The sequence below is a fragment of the Lytechinus pictus genome, chromosome 9 (assembly GCF_037042905.1).
Source record: "Lytechinus pictus isolate F3 Inbred chromosome 9, Lp3.0, whole genome shotgun sequence".
NCBI lineage: Eukaryota > Metazoa > Echinodermata > Echinoidea > Temnopleuroida > Toxopneustidae > Lytechinus > Lytechinus pictus.
The window spans coordinates 8600801-8615373 of record NC_087253.1 but is presented as its reverse complement, the minus strand read 5'-3'; the positions used below and the strand labels follow the sequence as shown (position 1 = coordinate 8615373).

The 14573-nt window shown below is 36.8% G+C and overlaps 1 non-coding gene across 1 annotated transcript; it reads right to left on the bottom strand.

The window, feature by feature from the left end:
• Window positions 1-13065: 13065 nt before the first annotated feature.
• TRNAA-AGC (transfer RNA alanine (anticodon AGC)) lies at window positions 13066-13136 on the bottom strand. Its single transcript has one exon. It is a non-coding gene; the product is annotated as a tRNA-Ala (tRNA).
• Between the last annotated feature and the right edge of the window lie 1437 nt (window positions 13137-14573).

Below are 14573 nucleotides of genomic sequence, written 5' to 3'. Positions count from 1 at the left end.
CAAACTAAAATTCTAGTATATTTCATATATGAATTAATGTAATTATTAATCAAAGTGTTTATGAATTGTTCAAATGAAAACACAGAAATAATATGTGAAAGAACTAATATATTTGACATTATTCGCTAACATTGCTTTCTATTCTTTTCCCTTTTTTCTGTCTTTTAGGTTACATATCCTGACAGAATGTTTGTGCGTCTTGGAAGAATACTAGCGAGCGTTGCTTGGGAGTATGCTCGAGAAAAATTGATGGTTAAAGGTAAAAGAAAGCAGTTGCTGCAAGCAATAACTTCATGATAAAGTCTTTGAAATCACGGTTAAGCGCTATCACCTTATAATGCATCTACTTATGTTACATTGGAAAAAACTTGTCTTTGTGAAATCATGAAACCTTAGATGAAAAGGGGACATCCCGATAGTCCGCGGGTCCGATAGACCGCGGGTCCGATAGACCGCGGGTCCGATAGTCCGCGGGTCCGATAGTCCGCGGGGTCTATGTCAAATGATATGACCTTCTAGAATAGGTAGCCCTTGTCAATCGCCCCTGAAAACTACCCCCCGTGGACCGCATGTTATCTTTATTCTAATTAATAATAGGCGGATCCAGGGTGTGAGGGGCCCGGGGCCCACTATTAGCGGAGCAAAAAAACAGAAAAAAAGGGGAAAGAAAAGAAAAAAAATATGAAATGAGAGGAGAAAAGACAATGAATATAATAATATAGGGTATTTATATTGCGCACATATCCACCTTGTTAGGTGCTCAAGGCGCTCCTATATTACCCGGCTAAGCTAGGCGTTCATAGCGCACACAGCTTTTTAAGGAATTACTTTCTACCGGTACCCATTTACCTCACTTGGGTTGAGTGCAGCACATTGTGGATCAGTTTCTGGCTGGGATTCGAACCCACGACCCTCTGTTTCAAAGTCCGAACACTAATCCACTGGGCCACAACGCTCCTCGTATGAGAAGGAAAGCGAGTGAAACGAAACACGTATGCTTGTTGCTTCTCCGGAAATGGGGTCAAGGTAGGGAAAATGTGGTATAGAATTTTTCCGACTTTTTCTTTAATTAGGGGATAGTTTGCACGGATAGTTTTTCGGGTCAAATCTCTAAGTAGGGTCTCAAATATAGTCCAGAAGCATGTGAAAAGGCGGTTTTTTGCTAACTCCTTTAAAAAGGGGCAATAGGGAACAATATTCATGCAGGTTCCCTTCAAAAATAAATTTTGACACGGCTTCATCTTACAATAGGCGGTATATCTTAGAATCAGGAACAAGCATACGTGTATATGGTTTACACCCTGAGTGTGGGGGGGGGGGGGGTCCACACGTACGCACGTCTCGCAGGCAATTACACACACTCCTTCGCTCCTCAATCCGCCTTCTTTTCAATATTAACTTATTTATTTTTAAATGGATAATGCAATTAGAGAATCTAACGCCAATAACTGGATTGATATACACTCTGATTTCTTAACTAAACTAAACTCAAAGTTTTATTTTAAACAACCAACCAAATGTCTAAAAACAGAGGCGTAGATAAACTATTAGTACATGTTCATCAAGATAATCTTTGAACAAATGTTATACAAAAATCATATCAACTTAAATTTAAGAAGTAACGAATGCAAACTATAAAGCATATATTGCTTGAGAATGAAACACAAGAAATAAACGAGGAAACGACATAACGGACAATATATTTTGCATTCAAGAATATCAACTAAATGAGTTAAAGGTTCTGATTTGCTTTGAACACAATTCTGGAAAAGAAAAATAATAACGTACTAAGAAATGAAGGGCCGAAATGGATATGATTACAAAATTGCGAGCATGCCTTTTTGCTAAAAAACAAAGTGTATACACTTAACAGGGGCAAAAAATTGTGGTTAAAAACGAATAGAAAGACAAATGTTCCAAATATTAGATACATGTCAAGAAACCAGCATTGTCATAGTGCCGTTAGTCTAAGAGAAAAACTATTATAGTTGATATTGAGGGGGTGTATGGAGCAATAATTTTTTTCCTATGAAATTTGCTAATTTGTACACGTACATTTCAAATAAAAAAGAAATAAATAAAAATGGTATTAGCACTAAGGTGTTGAAGCAAAACCAGCTTATACCTGACAGTATAAAAACAACATGGATTTGATTCAAAATGGTATTAGCACTATGGTGTTGAAGCAAAACCAGCTTACACCAGACAGTATAAAAACAACATCGATTTGATTCAAAATGGTATTAGCACTAAGGCGTTGAAGCAAAACCAGCTTACACCAAACAGTTTAAAAGCAACATCGATTTGATTCAAAATGGTATTAGCACTAAGGTGTTGAAGCAAAACCAGCTTACACCAGACAGTATAAAAACAACATCGATTTGAATCTGATTTGGACCGTGAGTTTTCTGTTGTGTGGTCATTTGACAAAACGGAGTTTTTGGAGTGTTGAAAGAAAAATGAAAGCCCTCTTTTATATTAACAATATACATAATGCACGATTCGAAAAGGGGAAGTCATCAACATGAAGTTGAACAGCATGCTATAATTTGATTTTTTTTTACAGTATATCTGGATTTTGTGTGTGGTTAACATACATGGTATTTTGAATGCGGTTACACTTCGTAATTCCGAAAGTTCATTATTCCGAAGGTTCGTAATTCTGAAACACGTAAATTGCCTATACCTCGATGTTCGTTAATCCGAAAACGTAAAAGGGTTCGTTAATCCGAACATTTGTGGCGTTATTCCGAAGGTTCGATAATCCGAAAACGAAATAAGGTTCGATGTTCCGAAGGTTCGTTAGCCCGAAAACGAAATAAGGTTCGTTAATCATTTCGTTTTCGGACTAACGAACTGTCGGAAATACGAACCTCATTTCGTTTTCGGATTAACGAACTTTTTGAATTACGAACCTTCGGAAATACGAACATTCGGAATAACGAACCTTCGGAATATCCGAACCTTCGGAATAACGAAGCTTCGGAATTACGAATGTATGCGTCTGAATGCATACATTAAAGGACAAGTCCACCCCAACAAAAAGTTGATTCGAATAAAAAGAGAAAAATCAAACAGCATAACACTGAAAATTTCATCAAAATCGGATGTAAAATAAGAAAGTTATGACATGAATAATATTTTAAAGATTCGATTAATTTCACAAAACAGTTATATTCACATCCTTTTCGGTATGCAACTGAGGAGACTGATGACATCACTCACTTACTATTTCCTTTGTATTTTATTATGTGAAATATGAAATATTACAATTTTTCCCTTTAGTTGAAGAACAATTTAGAGCCCCCCCCCCCTCCCCTTAATTTTAAGATAATATGCTGGCGTCCCTAAATGTTTAAGTTAAATTTGGAGTCAAATTTGTATGTCCCCTCTTTTCTTCTTCTCTCCACCTTCTCCTTCACTCTGGTCCTTGGAAATAATTGTCCAAATGGTAGTTTTCCTGATAAGAGACCGAATTAGGTCTTGTTGAACCAATTAAACGTGCCATGTAGTGCCTGTATTGAATTTGATATTTATTACCTGAACATCGTGGGGTCTAGCTCCATCTTGTACATCAAAGATGTCGGTGGCTACCCGACCTGGACAATCTCTTCTCCAACAAGTCCAAGCGATTGAAGTTCATGAAATGTATTTTTACTTGTACCTGTGGCCTGCATTCATCAATACAAGCCCCCTTTTGATACCCGGTCTAACTATAGCATTTTGCTCCTCCATCTTTAACACCTTACAACATAATTTCATAGGAAAATACGACCTACGTGGAATAAAACTTCTTTCCATAAAATGTGAAAAAAACCTTAATGGTACGGGCTTTTTCTCCACCTCAAGGGAGCTTAAAAATCGATTAGAACGTGTACTTTACGCGCAGACAGGTCAAAAGTTCATTATACAGGGTGTCCCCCCAAAAAGCGGTAAGATAAAACGCGAATGGCCATTCACAGCGTGCACCCCTCCTCCCAAAAAATGTCCTTTTAATTAGGCGGCTTTTGTAATATAAAATATCAATTAGTGTGAAATTTATTTCGTCTCGATCCATTGCTTTTGAACAGAGAGTCTATTATGTAACAGCAGAGCATTACATCCCATTCCAAGTTGGAAGATTATGCATGCGAAAGCAAACACAAGCATTGCGAATCTGATGATTATTATTATTTTTTTACTAATTTAATCTAATCTACTGAACTTCACTTGAGACCGTATCTCAATGATGATGATTCTAGTTTGGTCTTGATAGGCACATTGTGCCCATGGTCTTGATAGGGTTAATTAAGTATAAAAACATAATGTTAGTAATTATTATGTGATGAATTAGAGGGACATAGAGGGAATTAGAGGGCGGTAAGTTGTAAATACAAGTATTAGGCATCATTCAATTAATTCACTCTTTTCTCTTTCTTTTGACAACAAGTACGATGTAAAACAGCAAAGAATAGTTTGACATTAAACTGTCAAAACCAGCTTGTGCAGATCTAAGCAATTAATAACGCGCAGGAGAAACGGCTCATTATGATCGAAAAATTTGATGAGAACAAAAACAAAACGAAAAAAAAAAAAGAACACACACACATTTACAAAACAATAAGGAATTCATACTTTCTCAGACTTTCTCTTTCGGGGCCTAGGCCGCCGGGTAGGCGAAAATGGGATTAGTCTAATGTTATTATGTAATCTTCAGAAAGGTTGAGAAAAAATGTTACCTTTGATAATTATTTGCAATAAAAAAAAGTATTTCGTTTTGTGATACATATATGATTTGTATGAATATGAATGTATTGAAATAAAAAAAAGTATTGAAAAAATCCTTAAAGAAGTTGTCAGGGGCGATTGCCCTTTTGGTTATTGTTATAGAACCCCATTGTCTCGTATTATTTGACCTTTTGACCTCTCGATGACATTATAAACTCACTATATCCTGATCATATTTTACACACACCGCGGACTATCGGACCGCGGACTAACGGACCCGCGGACTAACGGACCCGCGGTCTATCGGACCCGCGGACTATCGGGCTGTAACCGGTGAAAACCCCCAATTCTGATAATCACTTATACAAAAAGTAGGACAGTGCAAACGTCAACGCAGTCAGAGTAATCAAGGTATTGTTATATAATTCGTTTTTCTAATTTCGAAACGGAACAAAAGCAAAACCAAAATATTGAGTGAAAAATAATTCTACACAGTAAAAAAATTATATAACGCTGCTTACTATATGAACCTTACAGTAATTGTTTAAACAAATTAAACAAGAAAAACGGTTCATTTGTATGTTTTACTGTTTTTACATATTTTATTTTTTTAGCTTTTCCTTTGAAAAACACAAAATTGAATTAAAAATTTCGTTGCCTTTTTCGGTTTCGCATTCACGAAACAGAAAATTTACTGCGTCTTCTCGTTTCCTTTTTCCGATTAGAAATAAGAAACATGAATTGTGTGATTGCACCGCCGTCGAGGTACGATTGCATGTTTTATTTTCCTTTGGCAAAACGGAATATTGAAGAGTGCCGAAGCTTTTCCAAAAGGGGCGGAGCCAGAACTGTATCGGCTAAGCCCATTATGAGTGCAGTGTGAGTCGGTCGAGTGGGCTAGCCTGGGATGGGGGCTATAGTTGTTAGCCGCTGCGGCATATCGCACATGTTGGTGCATATCAGTCAGCACTTATACAAAAGTAGGACAGTGAAAACTTCAACGCAGTCAGAGTAATCAAGGTACTGTTATATAATTCGTTTTTCTAATTTCGAAACGGAACAAAAGCAAAACCAAAATATTGAGTGAAAAATAATTCTACACAGTGAAAAAATCATATAACGCTGCTTACTATCTGAACCTTACAGTAATTGTTTAAACAATTTATACAAGTGTTTAATTCTTAAGCAACAAAGTTTAATTTTCAATATATAATCTTCAATAAATCAAACATGATTGTTTAAAAAAAATGAAATATGTGAACGCAAAACAGAAAAAGGAAACGAAAGATTTTATTCAATTTTCTGTATCGTGAACGCGAAACAGAAAAAAACGGAAATTGACATTTTAATCAATTTTGTGTTTTTCAAAGGAAAAAAAAATATGTAAAAGCAGTAAAATTGAAAAAATAGCAGCTTTTCTGTTTTCCCATTTTTACATATTCCATTCTTGAATCAAAATATCTAAAAATTAACCGTTTTCTATTTCAAATCTCGAAATTGAATAATTTTTCACTCAATGTTTTTTTTATGTTTATTTATTTTCTTGTCTGCCCTTTTCCGTTTCGAAATCAGAAAAACAAATTATCTAACAGTACCTTGATTCAGAGTGCTTCCGCCTGTATTCATAACATTCACAACAAAGCGAGAAAACATTGCCCCTCTAGTGCATATACTTCGTCCTCTTTATTGTTTTTCCATCCAAAACACATCAACTTCCAGGCTTTACTATCTTAAGCGCAAAAAAGCGCATCACCTCGGCATCTTTTAACATTCGAACTTGAAAGAAGTTAAGTGGGATAGTTGAGACAAGGTGATTGACAGGTATCAATCACTCTGCGGTTGATTGACAGGTCAATCTATACTTGATGAATAGGATAATCTCCTTTTGATTAATCCCGAACTTGATAATGAATAAGACATTAGAAATGATAAATACGAAAAAAATATATCTCAAAGGGTATGAGTGAGGAAGAAGCTCGAGAGAATGCTCACACAAGTTGTATGGGCAGTTAAACGACTATTCTTCGACCACTACTCTTACTTCTTGCGACATAACATGTATCTTGAAGAAGATGACACCAATCTTGACATTCTATTTGATATCAAAGAAAGAGTAGATAATGGAATGGATATTCGGAAAGCAATTCAACGCGTGTTGGCCAGACACGGAACAAATTTTGATGTCCTATTTCAATACCAGGAAGAAGAGGAGGATGAAGAAGAGATGGAAAGGATTGAAGAAAGCGATAACTAGTGCACATAATTATACAGAACAGACTTTGTAGATTGTAGAAAGCTGTACATAATTATGATCATGATGAAATAGTAATTTTTCCATGCTCTTTAGTTCCAAGAGAGTGACCATAATATATTAATAACAATGTACTTTCTGATACCTACATATTTGAAATCTGCATTGCTTGTTAATATCTTGTTTCATACTTGATTAAAAAAAAACGCTGATGTGAAATATATTTTTACAAAAGATGTTTTTTTTTTTTTCTTGTGCTTTGTTGTGGGACGAATTGATGCGTTTAAACGCGTTCTTTCAATATAAACAAGTGGAATGCCTCTGGCCGTCTCACCTGCATCACGCGATTCAATATAGCAGCAGTGCTGATTTTGAAAACTACTATAACTCGCACAAGATGTTCAGTGATACTTGGTTACTCTTATTTCCACGTTTTATGAACTAGACCAATACACTTATAGAGATATGATGGCAATTCAACAAATACCCCCAACGTGGCCAAAGTTCTTTGACCTTACATGACCTTTGACCTTGATCATGTGACCTGAAACTCGCACAGGATGTTCAGTGATACTTGATTACTATTATGTCCAAGTTTTATGAACTAGACCAACACACTTTCAAATTTATGGCTGTAATTCAACAAATACCCCAATTTGGCCAAAGTTCATTGACCCTAAATGACATTTGACCTTGATCATGTGACCTGAAACTTGCACATGATGTTCAGTAATACTTGATTACTATTATGTCCAAGTTTCATGAATCAGATCCATAAACTTTCAAAGTTATGATGGTAATTCAACAGATACCCCCAATTCGGCCAAAGTTCATTGACCCTAAATGACCTTTGACCTTGGTCATGTGACGTGAAACTCATGCAGGATGTTCAGTGATACTTGATTAACCTTATGTATAAGTTTCATGAACTAGGTCCATATATTTTCTAAGTTATGATGACATTTCAAAAACTTAACCTTAGGTTAAGATTTTGATGTTGATTCCCCCAACATGGTCTAAGTTCATTGACCCTAAATGACCTTTGACCTTGGTCATGTGACATGAAACTCAGGCAGGATGTTCAGTAATAGTTGATTAACCTTATGGCTAAGTTCCATGAACTAGGATCATATACTTTTTAAGTTATGCTGTCATTTCAAAAACTTAACCTCAGGTTAAGATTTGGTGTTGACGCCGCCGCCGCCGCCGCCGTCGCCGTCGGAAAAGCGGCGCCTATAGTCTCACTCTGCTATGCAGGTGAGACAAAAATGAATTCATGACTTTGCCGTTAGATGCGCCGTAAAGCCGTCAAAACAGAGCAACGTACGCCGCAATGAAGTGCTTTCAATCATGTCACCTCGTAGGCCTATATGAAATTTACAGATTTTAAGATGCGATTGAGTGCCTTAAACCTATCTGCAATGATACTCTACTGTAAAGGAGATATTCTAAACTTATCTGAAATAACAGTTTCCAAACAAATTTATTCTAAAATGCTATAGTAACGCCCTCTATCGGCCACATTATCCAAATAATAAATGTAATAGTTCATCACGAACCATCTGTTGGCAATACAATTCTTTTAATGAAATAGATTTTCTGAACATCTACTTCATAAAGTGTAATAGTTATAGTTCATTCTTACCCTCTGTCAACATTGTGATAATCATGCTGTTATTGGCACTATTTGAAATGTTTCCTCAATAATTCTGAAAATAAACAGAAAAAGGGCATGAAAGCATGCAGGGGCACAGCAAACATGACACCTGAAAAATCGTGTCGCACTGAGGCTTGGTGATTATAATATTAATAATATAATAATAATAATAATAACGATAATATTCCATAAACATAACAATCTTAAATGAGTGAAAGTTATATTTTGTTTTATTTAATCAAATCCTTGCAAACATAAACTTTAATCCGATTAAATGCCTTCTGCGAATATATTTCTCATAAAAATGAGATATTCTGAACTTCTCGGGAAATACAAAATTGAATAAAAAAGTATTCCAAATGATAAAGTGCCCTCTATCGGCAACATTGATAAATTCCTGCTCTTCAAATTGACACTCAATCTGAATAATTATTTGTTTTCTCGAGGTTGAAGATTTTGAAAATAACAAAGGGGCATGCAAAGTCATGTGACAAATAATTGGAGGAAATACGTGTTAACCCCAACAATCGGATAAATAGATAGTGTGTGTTTCTGTTAGAGTTTGTGTGAGTGGTAATTTTTTACAGACATGTATCTATGAGAAATGATGATTTTATAATTGGGACCGAAATATAACATCATATCTTCAATCACCAAAGTTCATCGAACTCATTGCCAAATGGTAAGTTGTGATCCTCCTGTACCGCAATCCCATGACGCCGTTAGACGCCGCAATTACCCCCACACTGCTGGAATTATTATATGACGGAATGAAGTGAATTCCAGCTAAACTCTTTTATTACCCCCACGATGCTGTATCGCCGTAGACGCTGCAACGCCATTGGCAAAATGGCGGATTGATTACCCTATCCATTTGGGAGAACATTGTCCTATTCATTAACAAGAAGGAGATTAACAGGAAATTATCCTATTCATAAGGTTGAGGATTGTTATCAAGTTCGGGATTAATCAATAGGATACTATCCTATTCATCAAGTATTGATTGACCTGTCAACCAACCACAGAGTGATGGACACCTGTCAATCACCTTGTCTCAACTATCCCACTTAACTACTCTTGGATTACTTAACAGTGTATATAGTAAGATTATGACAGTAGATTTTTACCGTACTGTCTTTAAAGTTGTGGTCACATCCCGTCGTACTTGCACGTGCGTGCAGTCTACGTGCAAAAACATTGCCAAAATCAGGAAATTTGTACGTCACGTACGTGGTTAGTACCCACTTGGTACGGATGTTGGAGTGCGCAGACACGACGCAGAACTTTTAGTGTTGGAGGAACTTTCGTTGCTTGCAGGCTACGTTCGAACTACGGATTTGCGCCTCGAGCACGCCCTCGGTACCGCCAAAGCACGCACAACGTACCGACTCTGTAAGACTTTTTAGATATTTGCCACGGCAACATCCTGTACGACGAGCCCCAGAGGTCTGATAGTTCATTACCCTCTCTTTGTGTGTCAGGGCATGGCAACGATATGGCTTCATCAGCCGCTTTCTAAGAGGAAACGCGTCGTCGCCCACGAGGAATTAGGGAAAATCCTGCTCGTCACCTGGGAATGGATCCGGTGGTGGAAATCAAAAAGTGTTAGTGCTCCCCGAAACGTGGACTGGTTGAACACTCCTGTATCTGAAGAGGAGATGTCGGCCCCAATATTGCACCACAAGAATAAATATTTAGCATCCACGATGGCCATGTTCACCACAGAGCAGAAGAGCGATCCACTGTTCTTGGGATTCTTAATTGCGATATGTTTTCCGTTAATTGTCCCACAAAAGTGGTGGAAATTTCATGTAGTTCCGAACTGGTCGGCCACGGCCTTCCACTCGTCCTGTCTGGAGGGTATATGAGCATCTCCTCCTTATATGTCTCGTTTAGGGCGGTGCAAACTTCCGGTACGAACATGGATATATTTTTGTGCACCACCCGGAAGTCATACGCAAGGGACCTGTAACTTTTTCCCGATGCCAAAAAAAATGAAGGGTAATGGCGAGCTTTAGACCGGGCTCCAAGGCGCGGTGACCCCTGAAACATCCACGCCATTGATAGATAATTAATATGTGTAATCAATCATAAAGACAATTCCTTCTTTTTCTTGAAAGAAAGTAATATTCTTACTTACAAAAATAAGGAGTTAGCAGTAGCGAACGCAATAAGAAACAATTGTTTATAACACGTCAAGTAATATTTGCCATCCAAATCATCAATGTTTATATAAAGATGGTTTTAGTCTTTGGCAAGTTGTGCGAAATATCATGGAATTCCTACAAGGCTGACCGATCCAATTGTAATTATATTTCGCTAAACTGTTGTAACTAAGACAAAGAATAAATGTTATTGGCGGTAGCACCACTCATAAGTTTGTATAATAAGCCATATCTAAGAAAAATATAAAGTACATGTAGATTAATATCATGCATCTGGAAACAAATAAATCAAATGAAAAAGGCTAAACCAAGCATTTATTTTGGCAGAAATTAAGACACATACCTTGGGCTCTTGGTGATTTGAGGGGTTACCCGAAGTACAAGCTCAGTGAAAAACTTGGGGTTCATCCTAACATACCCCCTCGAAGTATCCCTATGACTCTCGTTCCGATTCCTAAAAAAAAAAAACGTGTCGTATTGCCCAAATAGCCTTTTCCTTTCTATCCACGGGTGAACCCACCATTTCCTAAATCCATGTTCCCTCTCTCTTTTCCGTATTAAGGCAAGTAATGCCACGTCTTGCTCATGTACCCTTGTAAAAAAGTACTGCGGTAGTACTGCGGTACAAGTACCGCAGTACTACCGCAGTACAAGTACTGCGGTAGTACTCGTGGTAAATTGGTCGGTACTACTGCGGTAGAACCGCGGTAGTACCGCAGTACCTGTACTGCGGTAGTACCGCGGTACCTATACTGCGGTAGTACTGCAGTAGTACCGCAGTACAGGTACTGCGGTAGTACCGCAGTACCTGTACTGCGGTAGTACCGCGGTACCTATACTGCGGTAGTACCGCAGTAGTACTGCAGTAGTACCGCGGTACCTGTACTGCGGTAGTACCGCAGTACCTGTACTGCGGTAGTACCGCAGTACCTGTACTGCGGTAGTACCGCGGTACCTATACTGCGGTAGTACCGCAGTAGTACTGCCGTAGTACCGCAGTACCTGTACTGCGGTAGTACCGCGGTACCTATACTGCGGTAGTACCGCAGTACAGGTACTGCGGTAGTACCGCGGTACCTGTACTGCGGTAGTACCGCGGTACCTGTACTGCGGTAGTACCGCGGTACCTATACTGCGGTACTACCGCAGTAGTACCGCTGTACCTGTAAACCTGTACTGCGATAGTACTGCGATAGTACCGTGGTACCTGTACCATGGTACTACCCTGGTGCTACTGCGGTACTTGCACACCTTTATGAAAACGATCACAATTTCATTTAGCTTAATCACAGTAATAAGAAAATTACAAAAGTATTAATATTATAAAAAGTTTATTTTGAGATATGTATATATATATATATATATATATATATATGTTTTAACATCTGTAATCATGTACTTTCTTACTAACATGACTAAGTTTTGGCACACACAATGGCTAAATGGTTGGTTGAGGTAACGGGATTCCTGAAGTTTTAGCACACACAATGGCTGAATGGTTGGTTGAAGTAAAGGCAAGTTAAAGTTATATGCTTAATATTTTACATGATAAAAACTGTAGTGAAAATCATCTGTACTCGAGTTGCAACAAAAACAAAGATATCTAACATCTTTACTTTAGTACTTTTATAACAACTATGACTAACGAGTTTTAGGTTCACGCACAATGTTTGTGGTGAAGGCAAGTTGAGATTACGCTTCATATAAAAAGTCTATACAATTTCCAAGAACTGTTGAGTTGTAAAACACTGTCCACGTACTTGTATCAAAGTTGCAACAAAAACATAAATCTTCCAATCTTTGACAAGGTAAGTAAATAGAAGTAAAACATGATTATTTAAAACCATTAAAACTAAACACATGCATCATATATGTAGAAATTGCAGCAGATAATCTATCAATAATATCTCAAAACTGTAGTTAAAAACATCTCTACTGAGTTGCAACAAAAACATGTAGATATCTAACATCTCTACTTTAGTACTTTTTTATAACTACTATGACTAACGAGTTTTAGGTTCGAGCACAATGTTTATGGTAAAGGCAAGTTGAGATTACGCTTCATATAAAGTCTATAAAATTTTCAAGAACTGTTGAGTTGTAAAACACGTACTTGTATCCAAGTTGGAACAAAAACATACATCAATCAAGTTCCTTCCAATCTTTGACAAGTAACACGAATAATACAGTCAATTCAATCTTTATTTCCAAATAAAGATTGAATTGAGCGGAGAATTAAACTGACCATAAATATATATTATAGGTAATAAAGAGCAAAGAAAATGGGGTTCCATCGGGATTCGAACCCGAGACCTCCGGATTGCTAGCCCGGTGCTCTACCGACTGAGCTATGGACGGCCCTAGTCGATAATTCGTCCCATAAACCCCTTAACTTTCAATGCTCGTATGGTCAGAAGCTATAGAAACCTGACATAAACCCAAAGGATAGAATCAACTTTATAGGCCTATGCGAGGGATCACGGCGAAGTGATGCAGCTTTTTGAATATATAATTAACACGAATAATACAGTTCAATTCAATCTTTATTTCCAAATAAAGATTGAATTGAGTGGAGAATTAAACTGAACATAAATATATATTATAGGTAATGAAGAGCAAAGAAAATCTTTGACAAGGTAAGTAAATAGAAGTAAAATATGATTATTTAAAATAATGAATCATAAATAAATAAATGAATCATATATGTAGAAATTGTAGCAGATAATCTATCAATAATATCTCAAACTGTAGTTAAAAACATCTGTACTGAGTTGCAACAAAAACATGAAGATATCTAACATCTCTACTTTAGTACTTTTTTATAACTACTACAGATAATCTATCAATAATATAACAATATTTGTTACAGCACTTTATCAATGTGACCTTACACAACAAATAAGTAGGGTAAATATATTGTGTACACATATAGAAGACAATGCCTTTAAAATGTTACATGAGCATACTTTGTTATTTGGCACAAGGCAAAGTTTTTAAAGGACGAGAGGAAATTTGCCACTTAAATAAATGGCGTCAAACGCATACACATTATCAAAGTTATTTTTCAGCACACAATGAATACATTTCAGCAATATCTTTGGCAAATAGAGTACGGAACAATCAGGAACATGAAATAATTTGGTATATTCCCGTCATTCAAAATCATAACAAAAGCAATTTTAATTCCATTCGCTTTTGTTTAAAGACCAGATTAACAATACCAAATGTCTCAAATTTTAATGCATGTTTGAGGCAATTTAGGTTCCCCATATAAATTTTGATGTCTTCCAAGAGACGTAGTTTCTTGTTAGTCTGATTTGATTCCATTCTTCAAGGTGAATTTGGGCTTTTATCCGTAGATCATATAAAAATGCCATTTTTTGCACAAAAAAATCTCAAATTGTTTCCTTATCAGATCAAAATTTACTCAAGAAAGTTCTTGACACTTATTTGTTTAGAAGGGTGCCAACAAAGAACACTGATTGATGCGTGCGCACTGTCATTTGATATCCACATGCCAAAACATAAAATTTAATATATTAGTACCAGCTGGACGGAAAACACAATACATGCCTAGAATTGATGTGATGGCCCATGAAGAGCTTTTTATCAAAATAGCTTTAGAAACAGGTGAAATGTTAAAGATCATCAAGCGTTGGGATGCTACGCTACAGATCGCCATTTTGAACTAGGCTAGTTTGTGCGCAAGATGGCACTGTGTGTATGATAAACGATGCAGGAGCACCTTTAATATATCAGATAAGGATAATTCTGGCCCCTATTAAAACATTAA